We start from the raw sequence: 14,827 nt of genomic DNA, 5'->3' as shown, positions 1-14,827 counted from the left end.
CAAATATGACTTGCTCCAGTGCTCCGTGAAGTCAGGAGTATCCACCCAGAAAATAGTTTAGTCTGGGAAGGTTGATGCTCTTTTCCCTACCTTGCACCTCTGTCACATCCAGTCACTGATGGCCCTGCAGGGCTGTGATCCAGTTGCCTCCATTGAGCAGATACTCTAGGGGTTTTCACCTGACTGAATCACAAGGAAATTTGTATCTGCTCAGCCAGGCCACTGCTCTCTGCCTCTATCCAGTAGGGGGTGGTGAGGCCTGACAACCTCAGTGCTTGATGGAGGCTGGGGGGTGTTCACTATGTTCCAGCCCCATCTCCTGATTGATGTTACTGACAGAACAGAATAACTTTGTGGGAGTTTTTTCTGTCCCTGCTAAATTCCTCTGCAGAAGAGAAGCTGTTTTGAGTACCCAGAACCTGTGCCTCAGGCCCTGTCTTTACTCCTGTAGGTTTGTATTCGCAACACGGTTAGCTGTCAGCTCTAGCCTCTTGTCTTCCTTTGTCTATAGCCTGATGATCCCCTGAGGACCGGGTGCATCTTAGGTTCAGTTAAATAGTCCTCTGGTCAGCCCTGCCCTGGGAATTTCCTGGCTCTACACGTGCATTTTCTGGTCCCTGCTCTCCATCCAGGCCGGTACCGCCACAGGCAAACCCTTTACTCACAGGGCCTGTGTTTCAGTCCCAGATCTGTTCTACGGTGGTTGCCATCTGAGAAGATGCCTGGCCTCCTCTGGTTGCCCAGGGTGACAGGGGTTGTGGCATCGGAATATCCAGGGGTGAGCCCTATTGTTCCCAAAAATGGCTGCTCCTCTGTGCCTCAGTGCACTGCCACCCTCTGGCATGATTCCCTTTCAGCTGACTGTCGTCTCCTCACTCCCATGCTGCAGAATCAGCACTGACCAGCTGCAGTCCAGGCCCTGTCCACACCCCTCAGAAATCACCCAAGAGTCTGGACTCCTGCAGGACAGGCCTCCAGACCTCAGAGAGAGAGTGGAGGGGAGTGCTGAGAGCTCAGAATTGCAGGTTGAAACACCAAATTCATTAAGACCAAATGAGCAAATAAACAGATAGAAAGGCTATCAGACACGCAAGCCCACAGATGCATAAACAATCAGAAACACATAGACATACAGACAACAACAAAAACCAACTACAATAAAAATAATAATAATCATAAAATAATTTTTAAAAAAGGTAAAACACATACAAACAAAATGAACAAACAAAAAAAATCTCTAAAAATATGATGTAAGCACTGTCAGAAACCATAATAATGGAGTAAGAGGAATAGTGAAGGGGAAAAAAAAGTGGTGTTCATAAAAATGTTAAAAAAGAAAAAGAAAAAATTAAAAATAGAAAAAATAAACAAAAAAATAAAAAATAATAAAATTAACAATAGCTCCTCCAAGAAAATGACGAGAAAAAAAGAAAAAAAGAGAGAGAGAGAAGAAGGTACCAACCACAAAAATATTATTCTTGTATATATGTAGAAATATACATCTATATGTATGACATAGGGATCAACTTTCGGGGAAATATATTTATAATGCAATATACTTTCTGGATACCAGGTGGCACTGTGAGTGGTTACCAGGTTTATACCTGATTCACAGTTTATACTGTTACCACAGTAACCACCCTACTTGGTTGATCGCCATTTTGGAGTTTCTTCAAAAGTTTATTACCTAATTGTTGCGCAACCTCAGCTGCTCTGTTCCAGAGAGCACTCCTATCCAACCTCCCAACTCAGTGTGGAAGTCCACACTTCACAAATCTTTCCACTCTGCTCCCACTTCTCCTGTAAACTGGCAACTGCAATCGGCTGTGGGGGAGGGGCTGGCTGCCACCACACCCGTGGCTGTGGCGCACGGAGACCTTATACTCAGTTTCTGTGGCTCAGAGTCTCACTTTTGAATTTGGAGTCTTGAGTCAGCCACCTGCCAGTTCACCGCACAGCCTAAACTGCCAGTTCACACCACTATTCCCCACCAGGAATGGTCCGGTCTATTTCCTGTTGTTCTGGGGGAAGGTGTCTGCCATTTCAAACAATTCAAAATGTCTGTTTCCTGGATGGGATCCCTTCTCTTCAATTTTCCATTGGGTTGCTTATCTTTTTGTGGTTCTGAGTGGCTCCCCTTTTGGGTGCCAAACTCAGCTCTGGAATAAGTTTTCATCAGTTGGGTTTTGCCAGGAATTGCAAGCTGCTGTCCTCTGTGAGAGAGGGGCCTGCCAGCCAGCATGGCCAAGCAGAGAAAATCTCTACAACAGAGTCCCTGGTTTTAAATTACACCTCATATACAGCAATCCGCCAATTTGCTGTGCATCTCCAGCTGTCTGTCCACACCAATAATCACGCAGGGAAAAGGTCCAGACCCCCCTTTCTCTCACCTGTGACTGGGGAGAGGTGGGCTACACGTCCATCTCATCTGCCATCATGCCCCGCCTCCTGTACATGTGTTTAGAGCACATTCACAGGATACTTCACATGCTGATGTTAAAATTATCACACCACTCATTTTCAAAATTTGGAGGCTTTGAGGTGGTCCAAAAATGTGTTAAAATGATTATAGATATTTCGATGTATAAAAGCTAATGTGATATTTTGGAGGCATAAAATAAGGTAAGGAATGTTTGTTCTCTTGTGGCATTTATTTCTAAAGCTAGACTCTTATTTTGTCTCCTTTGTTTCTGGTGAATGTTTAATTTGGTGAATTTAAATTCTCAAGGGCAATAGTTCTCAATCCTACTGAATTCAGAGTACTTCTTCATAGCTTTCTAAAATCCAGCCAAATGGCATCTAAAGAAGTCAAAGAATTTTCTTTATGTTAAGATTTGCTTAATCTCCATGTTTAAAGTTTTATATTTGCAGTGACAATATAAGACTTAAATTATAATACAATGTAAGACTTAAATTATAATAAATGTGTCCTATGAACATCAAAGTAGAAAAGTGAAAATCAATGAAAACATATCTTAACAGTTCTCAAATATGTAAAAATTAAAAAACAGTTTAAGAAAAATACATAGGTCAGAGAAAAAATATCACAAAGAAAATACAAAATATTGCAGTGAATTCTAAAGAAAATTCAAGACATCAACATTTATGTGATGATGCTAACTCAGGGTTCAGAGAAACGTTACTAATTAGCATGTTCATATTACATGTAAGGAAAAGTGAAAATCAATGAGTAGGGTTCCAATTTACAACCATAGTAATTTTTTTAAAAGAATAAGAGAATCCAAATAAAAAAAGGAAATATTAAAAGCATACATCAATGTATCAAATATAAAAAGAAAAAAATTATGAAGTCAAAAGCTATGTTTTTGAAATTAAGTTGATAAATCCTTAGTAATACTGGTCAAAGAAGAAATTGAAAATAAACCTAACCAACTATACTCTGGTTTCTCTTCAGATTGCATAAATCTTTTGGCTTTTACTAATGATTTTCATGGAGAGGAACAATTCTGAGTCTTTACTCAATTTTTTGAGGTCTTATGTTTGCAAGGCTACTTATTTACTAAAAAAAGAAAGAAAGAAAGAAAATAATCCTAACCAATATCAGGATAGGAGATGTTATCACTTCACATATTATGCTACAGTATATATAGTCTCATATATGAGAATATAACTTTACATTGTTAAATTTGACAACTGAGTATAAATGTGCACAATTATGCATTATTTTAGCCAAAACGCTTAGGAGTGATGCACTCATTTCTGGAAAAATGCAAATGAAAAAAACTGAGAAAAGATAAGGAAAAAATCTGAATGATATATTGATTATATTGAACTCTTTATAAAGAATTTCTTACAATGAAATTATGGTATTAAACAATTTGGTGAGTTGGATTAGACATTCAAGGAAAAAATACAGTAAATTGTACACAAAGTACTTTAGAAAATAGTGAAAAACAATTCTCAACTACATCCCCCCAATGCTGTCTGTGTTTAAAGAATGAGTTAGGAAGCCCTGAATAAGTACCGTAGTAATGCTTTCATTCATTTATTTGTAATCTTATTTATTTAGTTTAGTTAAATAATTTATCATCAAATGTTAGATTATTTATCAGTTTGGGTTGTTCTTCATATTCTCAGACTATTTTTCTTAGTACTCTTCTCACCTTCTAAAAGTTTACATGCAAAATTATATTATTTTCAATTTCAAAATACACAATCTTTATCAAGTAGCTTGAAATTTACTGAACAAATTCCTTCAAATATATTTATGTGAATTACAGTTATGAAGTTTAGAATGGCTCCTTCTTAACTGAGAACTTCTAAAAAGAATTTAATGAAACGTTTCAATCCAGAGGCTCTATTAATACAAGAGGATACAATGAAGTTGTCTTACAGCAGGAGTGGAAAAGCCCTGTGGTGATCTCTGGGGACCTTTGAAAGTCTGCTTCTGTCACGGAGACAAGAGAAAGATGAAATAGGATAGCTAGTGCATTAAAATGTGCTGTTACATTTGAAATTTCTCAGGCAGTGCCAGGGTCAGACTCTCTATGTTGCTTGGATGTACACAGGTTGATGTAAACAATCAGTCTAGTTCACAGATTACACAGCCTGACTTAGTTATGTGATGAGTAGAAAAGATATTAAGACATTGTAAGAAACTGTTGCCTGAACTCTTCAAAACCAGAATTTATCACTTATTAACATTAACAAGAGGGATAAATGGGTCCAGTGGGACAAAAAAAAAAAAAAAAAAAAGGAATGTGTGTGTGAGAAATGTACCTGAAGGCCTCTTAGGTCCTAACAGCTTGCCTGATACTGTACTATAACTTGTATCTTTTTTAAGTCCTTATGTGAATATTCTTTAAAGATTCTTTATCTAACTCTATGTAATTGATGCAGTATAAAATATTTTATGCACATATAAGTAAGAAAGTCAAGTTCATGAACTCATCTTAGAAAAAGTGCTATACCTCACTGTTGACCATCACTAGGGTCACCTTTGAGGTACTCTGCTTGGCCTACTGCTCTTGCGAGTGCCTACTCTACTCTTCAAAGAACTTTTTCTAGGATGAGTTCACGAATTATCCAGCCTTGTATAACAGCTCTCATGGTTATTCCACAAAAAGAGTTCTGAAATTGCTATGAAGTTGGAGTAGACTCTGGCATCGACACATTTAAAAGGGGTTTATTTTGAAGGTGATGAAACTGATATTCAGCCATGAGGTATGCAGCACTCCTTCTAAAATGAGTTTGTAACTAAATTGCCTTACCTCATATAATAAATATATATACAAATTTCATTTAATTCCCTCCTGCTATACTCTGACATTTTTTTTAGTCTCTTGTATCCTTTCCTTATAATAATGTCTCTAATCTCAGGCACATTTGATCCTTTCCTCTCTACTGAACAATTTCTTCATGTTTAAACATCATCTTTTTCCTAGTTGTGGTATTTAAATGAGAGATTGGCAACTATGACCCATGAATAGTGTTGCCAAATTCAATTGGGTGTCCTAAGATTTTATTTGCTAAATCAAGCACCTTTGCCCATCGATAAGATTCAGCCAACCACTGGTTTTATAACTAAAGTTTTATTGAAACACAGCCACACTTCTTCCTTATGCATGTCCTACAGATACTTTTGTGCTGCCTTGGCAAAGTTAAGTTGTCATGACAGAGATCAAATGATACACAAAGACTAAATACATGTTTACTATCTGGGTCTTTTCAGAAAACTTTAGCAATTTCTGATCTTGATGATGATAAATTCCCAATTTAATACATATGTCATTCATCACTTCACTCAATTCCATATATCTTTTTTGTATTGCTCTTTGAATAGAGCAATAGATATACATCATGCCCTAGGCATACTGCAAATTTCTCCTGCCCCAAATAAACATATTTACACTCTTGAAGTTACTCCTTTTATTTTTTAATGGACCATGTTAATGTGGATTACATCAGTTAAGTGATGCACACCTTAACCCATATATTTGTTTTGGTTGTGTGTGAGGAGATGGGGTCGAGGGAGGAGAGGTAGGTTTTTCCTAGACTCCTAGACATCAACTATTCCATTTTTTCCAATTCTTTGATTTTATTTTTTTTGTTATCTCAAAGATCTGTTTCCTTTTTTTACCCTTATGAAAACCCAGTAAATTATTTTCAGCAATGCAAGTCTTGATTGCAGCTTCTTTCTGCCATATCTAAGTATAACCACATCATATCTTGACTTTAGAAGGAATCAAAATTCATTTGCAAAGAAATGTATTTTATACCATGTCTCGAAATATTTTAATTGCATTCTATTATAGAAGGTCTGACAATTAAGTTTAGGAACTCATCCTAGAAAAAGTGCTGCATACCTCATTGCTGAATTTTTTCTCAATGTTTCATAGTTCTTTCTGTAGGAGACTATTCACATCCTTGGCTAAATATATTCTGAGGTATTCCATTTTCTTTGATACTACTGTAAAAGGTATTGTGGGTTGATCTGATTCTCAGGTTTACTGTTGTTGGCATATATAAATGCTTTTTTATATAAATTTTGGTACTTTGATTTATATCTAGAGATGTTGAAGTATTTCTTCATCAATTGTGGGAGTCTTGTGATTGAGTCCCTGGGGTTTTCGAGGTATAAGATCATATCATCAGCAAAGAGTGATAGTTTGACTTCCTCTGTCCCCATTTGTATACTTTTTTTTTCTTTTTGAGACAGAGTCTCACTCTGTCACCTTGGCTAGAGTGCTATGACGTCATAGCTCACAGCAACTTCAAACATTTGGACTCAAGTGATCCTCTTGCCTTAGCTCCCCAAGTAGCTGGAAACACAGGTGTCTGTCAAAGTGCTCACCTAACTTTTCTATGTTTAGTAGAGACAAGGTCTCACTTCCTCAGGCGGGTCTCAATCTCCAGAGCTCAGGTGGTTCACCTGCCTCAGCTTCCCAGAGTGCTAAGATTACGGGCATGAGCCACTGTCACTGGCCCCCTCTTGAACGCCCCGATATCCTCTTGTCTGATTCCACTGGCTAGGCCTTCTAGTTCTATGGTGAACAGTAGTGGTAATAGTGGACATCCTTGACTGGCCTTGGTTCTAAGCAGGAGTGCTTTCAGTTTTTCTTCTTTCAGTGTGATGTTTGCTGTGGATTTGTCATGAATGGCTTTTACCACTTTAAGGAATGTCCCATCTATGCTAATTTTCTTAAGTGTTTTATCAAAACATGATACTGAATTTTGTCAAATCCTTTTCCTGCATCTATTTGGAACATCATATGGTGTTTGGTTTTACTTCTGCTTATGGGGTAAATTAGGTTAATGGGTTTTGCATGTTGAAGCATCCTCAGCTCCTTTGGATGAAGCCCACCTTGTTGTAACTATTCTTTTCATGTGTAGCTAGATTCTGTTTGCTAAGATGTTATTGAGTGTTTTTTGCAGTGATATTCATTAATGATATTGGTCTATAATTATTTATTGTGTCCCTTCCTAGTTTCAGTATCAGAATAGTATTTGCTTCATAAAAGGGGTTGGGGAGGGTTGCTTCCTTCTCAATATTTTGGAATGGATAATGCAATATAGGCATGAGTTTGTTGAAGGTTTGGTAGAATTCTACTGTGAAACTGTATAGTCTGGTCTTTTGTTGCTGTTGTTGTTGGAAGATGTTTTATTGTTGTTCCAACTTCACTGTTTGACATTGTTCTGTTCAAATGTTCTGTTTCTTCTTGGCTGAGTCCAGGGAGGAAGTGTGATTCCAGAAATTTGTCCATTTCCTCCACATTTTCAAATTTCTGGGTGCAGAGTATTCCATAGTATTCAATGATGATCATTTTTGTAGTATCTGTTGTCTTTTCACCTTTTTAGTTTGTAATTGAACTTATTAGAAATTTTAATTTTCTGTTTCCAGTTAATCTGACCAAGGGCTTATCAGTTTTATTTATCTTTTTGAAGAGCCACTTTTTGTTTCATTAATATTCCAAATGGTGTTTTTTGTTCTTGATTTCATTTAGTTCTAAGGTGATTTTGTTGTTTCTTTTTTTCTGCTGGGTTTGAGATTGGGTTGTTCTTCCTTTTCTGGTTTCTTGAGATGATTCAAGATTGTCAATTGCCCTCTTTCTGATTTCTGGATGTGAGCATTTAATATTTTAAATTTCCCTCTTCAGACCGTTTTTGCAGTATCCTACAGGTTTTGATAGCTTGTGGCTTCATTGTTATTTTGTTCAAGGAATGTAATGATTTCCTTTTCTATCTCCTTCACTCAGCTATCGTCCAGCAACAGGTTGTTTAGTTTCTAGGACTTTTTGTGGAGATGAATGTTTTTGTTGGAATTGAGTTCTACTTCAATTACACTGTGGTCTGTAAATATACAAAGTATGCTTTCTATGTTTTTAAATTTGTTGAGGCTTGATTGGTGACCTAGGATATGGTGCATCATAGAGAATGATCCAGAAGCTGATGAGAAGATATATTCAGTAGTACTGGGGTGAAAGGTTCTGTGTCTATTAAGCTCATCCATTCTAGATTCACATTTAAATACAATGTTTCTCTGTTTAGTTTCTGCTTTTATCTCTTCTTTTTCTGCCTCTATAAATGACTGTGTTAGCTCAAGAGCCTGTCTTCACTCTCTAAGATTCTTTCTTCTCCATAGATTAATCTACTGTTGAAATTTTCTACTGTATTTTTAACTCCTCAAAGGCTTTGTTCAACTGTTTAAGCTCATTTATATCCTTTCTAATTTTGCACAGATCCTTGGAAACTTTGCCTTTAAATTCATTAAATACCTGGGGCATTGTTTGGACTTCTTCCTCCTGGGTTTTTGCCTTCTCATTAATTCCTGTCATCATATACTCATCATCCATAATGTGGAGTCCCTTTCTGTCACTTCCACATTTATAGTTGTAACCTTCTGTAGTAGCTCCATTATGATCCCCGGGGGAATTGATCTGTCGGGCTCTTCATATCGCCACAGATATTTTGTTGGTTTCTTTCATGTGTAGTTTTGCCTTCTTTATTTTCTTCCCCAACTTTCTTCACTCTTTTCCTCCTTCCCTTTGCTCTTCTTTAATTCTAGACTTTGGGGTTAAAACGACCCTAGGGTATAGGAGACAAAGGGAGAGCAAAGAGAAGAATGAGGAGGAGGAGCAGAAAGGGAATTGGGAAGAAGAAGAAGAGGAGGGGGAATAATAATTACAGAAAAATGAAAAAGAATATTGAAGGAAAAAGAAAAACATGCGTATAACTGTAGTTGATATAATCCTCCCTGGTGCCTTAGAGATGACAAAAACAAAAACAAAAATAGAAAAAGAAAAGAAGAGAAAGAAAGAAAGACATTTTAAAAATTGTTTAATCCACTATGTAACCAGAAGAGTTTTTTTGTGTTTTTTTTTTTTTTTCTATTGTGAACACTAGGTGGTACTCCAGCATCAGCAGAGATTGCTGCTTCCAAACTATTATATCTTTGGCTGAATTTTGGATTGTCTGGCATTCATCAGCTGTTTGTCAAGGAGATCAGAGCTGGGTGTTCTATTTTGCTTTGTAAGCAGAAGATGGGGAGGGGGTGAAATGAAGACCCAGGGGATGGTGTCACGGGCCTGGAAGGTATACCAGATGTTCAAGGATGTTGCAACCTATTTCTAGGACTAGTTAGGTAATTTTGCTGAGACAGGGACCATCACTCAATGAGCCAAATCAACTCAGGGATTGAAAGGACTTCTTTGGAAAGGGCAGGACCTCTCTGACCTGCTTGGAAGATGCGAGATCAGTCCAAATATGGCTATTTGGGGTTGGAAGGCCGGAGCTAAAGTCGGCCACAGGTGGTGTACCTGTGGGATCCCAGAATTCATGGAAAGCAGCACCAAGCGACACCCATGCAGGCATTGGTGGACTCAGGACTTGAGTGATGCCCATGCCACCCTTGTGACTTACCAGTGGTCTGCCATCTCCATGTTGCATGTTAGGCCCCTGTGTCCCTTATGCTCTGCAAGAGTAACAGCTGGCCACAATTTACTGGTTCTGTCCCGAGGATTCGTGGGACAGTCTGATCTCCCCCTGGCTGTCCTTAGGAGAGCCTGTATTTGTGCTCTTGACAAAATTGTGCATTACCATCTCTTTTATACCCTGCTCCACACCTTCTGCCTGGTGGGACAGACCCACCTGGATTCGGGTCAGTCCCCTATCCACCCCAATCGGGGGCTGTAGTTGATTGTGATGGTTTTCTGGTGGTCCTATAACCTCCGTGATTGTGTGCAAGGCTCTGCCCTGGGTCATCACACCCAGTTCACCTGCTTTTTGTGCTGGCTTCCCTCTCATCTTTTCTGCTCCTGATCTCCCACACTGTAACTCTGTGCCTTTACAACACTATTTTTGAGTAGGACAATACTGGTGACAGTGCTGGTCACATTTTCCCTGACCTTCCCAAGACAGGTCGTTGAGATGGCCCCTCTACTTCACCATCGCGGATCCTCCGGCAATGTAACAATTTTAGTGGCTCTATTCTGGGATCATCACGCTGCTGATTACATTTCTTGAGGTGTTTGCAAAAGCTGCATTTTGAAGTTGTACTTTTTCTACAAGCCAGGATTTGGTTTGATCTCTTTCTGTGGTAAGCAGCAGAATACTAACCCAACCAGCTGAAGTGGTTGGGTTATTTTCTGTGCATATTCAGTATATGTCATTGGTGAATAGTTACCACACTTCAAGTAAATAATGTGAAAGTGGAACAACCAATATAGAAATATTTTAAAAACCACGTTGCAAATAAACATTTAAGTTACTGTTGAACTTTCTCCCTCCTGAAACTCCACTGCCATTTTATTCATAAATAATATTTTCTCAATATTTTTGCCATCTTAATTTATCCTTTGTCCATTTAATTTTACTTTTGCTGTATTTCTCCTTTCAATCTAATGTCCTCCAAGAGTAATATAATTCATATTCTATGTATGATAAATGCTTAAGATCTGATGATCTTTTGCAAGAGGACTTTGAGATGGTTGAATGATTACCATTCAGAGATGTTTAGATTCTTCAGAGAAGAAATGGTTTCTTATTAGTCTTTCCATCAATCTTACTTTGTCTAGATTAAACTAGTTGCTCAATAATTGTCATATGAATCTAAAGGAAATTAAAATATAACTCAAAAGCCCCTTTTCCTACTTCAGGCTTATACATTGAACTGTGTTGCACACATCCATGTGTTTAACAGATATTTAATTTTCATCTCACTCCCAGGATTTACTTTTACCCCGTCTTTCAATTCACAGCCCAAATCCGTTCTGTTTGCTTGTGTTTCCTCTCTCAGTTAAATTTAATGTCATGTACACATTCATCCTTCATCCCTACATGTACTTGATTAAGCATCAATTCCTGGAACTTTTAAGTCCTGTAACTTAAATCCACCACTTTTCCATTCTTTGCTGCATTGATCATAAATCAAGTCTTGACATAGCTCACCACATGCAGTTAACTCTAAACTTGTTTCCCAGCCTCTATACCTCAACTATCTCAAAATCCTCTTGCACGAGATCATCCGATCTTAAACATAGATCTTACTGTTTGATGTCACTTTAAAAAAATTAAATGACTCTTTAAAATATTTAGAATTAGTAGAAGATGAATTTTCACGATTCTCCATGGTATTTAGCAAAATGCTGATTGTTGCCTCTGGGGTCAAATTGCTTGCCCTCTCAATTCATCTGCTCTTGTAATATTTTGCAAGAAATTTGCTATTTTAATATTTCGTTTCCCCATCTATAAAATTGGTATGACAATAGAACTGTGTCATAGAGTTGTTTCACGGAGTTAATGAATGAACCATGTAAGGTGCTTAGAAGAACATTAACCACAAGTAATCAAGAAATCACTGAAAAACTGTTAGTTCTTATCAGTTTTCATTTTTGGTTGGGTAAATTTCTTGGCCTTTCTAACTTGTACTTATCTTTAAAGGTTGAGATATTCATCATATTCACAAAGACGTATCATTTTTATTCACAATATATGCAACATTTTAAAAAATCTCACGAATATTTGTCTTAACCATTAATGGAATAGGGACTGTGTTCATCTAATCTCTGTGTCTCTCACACCCAGAATAGTGCTTAGGAAATGATGGCTTTCGGGAGTAAAATGATTCTGTATCTCTCATTTCTCTCAACAGCTTGAAAATAAAAACAGAGTCTTATAGAGTCACAAACATTTTGAAGTTCTGTGTTCACTTAATCCTCAATGTTTTGGCCTCTTTGAAGTCATTTTGAAATAGATGATATTCCTTTTTACTCTGAAAATTGTTCACTGTGGTTACTTTATGTTACTGGCCACTTTCCTTTATGTATTTGTGCTATTATCTGGTGGCATTTTCAGTTATCACAGTTATCCAAGAAGCATCTATGTCATAGAACCAATATTGCTGCAAATAAATTATAGAATCCACACTTAGTTTTTTTAATGTTCAATACACAGAGTAGTGATATTTTCTACAAAAGTGGTAATGCTTGATATTATTGACTTTTCAAGGAAATGACACTGGTAAGAGCTGACGGATATTCTTGGTGCCTTGACATCGGGCTACGATTAGCTGTTCACTGATATCAAAAAGCTCATTCGTGTTCCATTTCTAGTGAAGTTGTTAATACTGTTGCTACTGATAGCTTGGCACTTGTCCAGGAAGCCACATCGGAATAACAGGACAAGTGGTTGAGGAGCTAAGAGAAGTTTATTGCTTTTCCAGCGAAGTAGGAGAAATGGTTAAGTATCAACTCAAAATACCAAATTTCCTGTATATAAGTGGAAATACAGAGCTTTTGAAGGGAGAGCACTCAGTTCTAGGCTGTTGTCATTTAACTGCAGTTAATGATTCTAACTGTCCCATCTCTGTCATGATTTCCAAGCACGCTGAAAACTCTGCCCACTTAATGCCAGGCCTCCAGACAGTTTAGCTGCCCATCTCCTGTAGGACAAAGAACAAAAATCATTTCCTTGCCCCTGTGACAACTTCTCAAGGCATGGATGAAGGACTCAGTTTCCAAAAAGAGTGAGGAAATCTTTAAAGAGACAGAAATATATTTGCCATTTTTTCAGGCCATTATCTCTGTTACACTATTGCTGATGCTTTGGAACCTATCAAGGAATGTGACAACTCATGGTGCCATAGAAATTCCCTAAAATTTTGTTTCACTGCTGTATCTGTGTGTTCGTGTGTGGGTGTAATTGCAACCTATGTGTCATTTTGAATCACTGAGACTTGGAAGAAAGTAAATGAGTAACTTTGCAATGGTGTAAAAATATTTATACCTTCTCCTAAAACCTGGGCCACATTTCTTAAACCCATCAGTTATGTTTAGTCTCCACTGTTCTTTTTGTAAATACAGCATTGTTGACTACATGATCTTTTTCACTCAGGTTTATATTAAGTGTCAGGAAAATTAAATCTTTCTTCAAATGAGAGAAATTAGTAAATAATAGATTGCAGGCTGGGCACAGTGCATCATACCCACAATCCCTGCACTTCAGGTGGTTGAGGCAGAAGGATGGTTAGTGGCCAGGAGATTGGGACCAGACTGGGCAACACGACAAAGTCCTATTTCTACAAAAAAAATTTGTTTTTGAAAATTATCCTGATATGGTGATGTGCACTTGTAGTCCAGCTACTCTACAGGCTGAAGCAGGAGGATCACCTGAGCCCAAGAGTTTGAGGGTTCAGTGAACTAAGGTCATGCCACTTCACTGTGGCCCAGGCGACAGCATGAGACCATGTTTCTAAGTAACATATCCTGGCTAAGCAAAATTTGTATATAAAGCTCAATAATTAGCTATAAATAGGAGAATAGGAAATTAGCCATACGTTTATTGTGCAAATTCTAGGGCACATACTACAGTCTTTGTTAGTGTGTGTGAAACAAGTAGAGTACAGTGTCTATCCTGAATGAGCTTGTGACATATTGGGGAAGAGAACAAATGTGCAATAAACAAGGTGGATGTAAAATTCGCGAGCTTAAAATAGTTTAACATAGTACATTGCACACCAACTTTATGGACACCTTTATATATTTAATATTTAGCAATGACAATAATAAATATTAAAGAAAGGATAGAGACATTCAGTAGTGCAGAACTTGAGAAAGGAAAGATTTCTCAAGAGCGTATATATATATATATATATATATATATATGAGTGACAGAAGGTAGAATGATCACTGCCTTCATAAATTCTAGACAAAGGGAAATCATAATGAAATTATATTGAGTCAGCAAATTAATGCTATTTAATTCCAAACAATGACCAAATGGATTGCCAAAATAAGTTCCATTTACTCTGAATCAAAAACATCTACATTTTGCCCAAAGAGAGAAAAATTTCTCTACTTTCAGAGAAATATACAAGTTTCTAGATAACAATCATATTACTCTAAATATTAGGAGAAAAAGGTCAGAATAAATTAAAATTCCCAAATTGTTTTCCGCTATAACAATTTTCACACATATTCTTTACTATAAAGTGTTTTTAATTCATTCTCACCCTATGAGTTTTCATTTGCAAATAAATTTGAGTCCTTTCAGCCTTGACTTAAATTGTGGATAAAATAGCTTTGTGCACCATAGAATAAAAGACCTTTAAAAGGTTTAGAACATTTCCAGATAGAAAATAATTCATGCAAAACATTGTGATGAGATAAGTAGAGAGAAGGCAAAACCATATGGATTAATTTTCCTTTTAAATAGAAATTGAATATGGAACTATGAGAAAAGCCACTTGGAAGAATAAAAGTAGATCACAACATATGAAAAAGTCTTTTCAAATATTGCTAAAGATAGCTTTCAATAAAATAACTGAAATAAATTTACTTGAATATGTACTTTGTTTTAATGTCTGCTAGTC

The 14,827-nt window shown here is 37.1% G+C and overlaps 1 non-coding gene across 1 annotated transcript; it reads left to right on the top strand.

Annotated features, from left to right (window-relative positions):
• The first annotated feature begins 3,395 nt into the window (after positions 1–3,395).
• Positions 3,396–3,511, top strand: LOC128591952 (U5 spliceosomal RNA). Its single transcript, XR_008381714.1, has one exon. It is a non-coding gene; the product is annotated as a U5 spliceosomal RNA (small nuclear RNA).
• The last annotated feature ends 11,316 nt before the right edge of the window (positions 3,512–14,827 follow it).

Source organism: Nycticebus coucang, chromosome 1, assembly GCF_027406575.1.
Source record: "Nycticebus coucang isolate mNycCou1 chromosome 1, mNycCou1.pri, whole genome shotgun sequence".
NCBI classification, from domain to species: Eukaryota; Metazoa; Chordata; class Mammalia; order Primates; family Lorisidae; genus Nycticebus; species Nycticebus coucang.
Note: the sequence above shows the minus strand (reverse complement) of the source record. Positions and strands in the feature narration are given on the sequence as shown.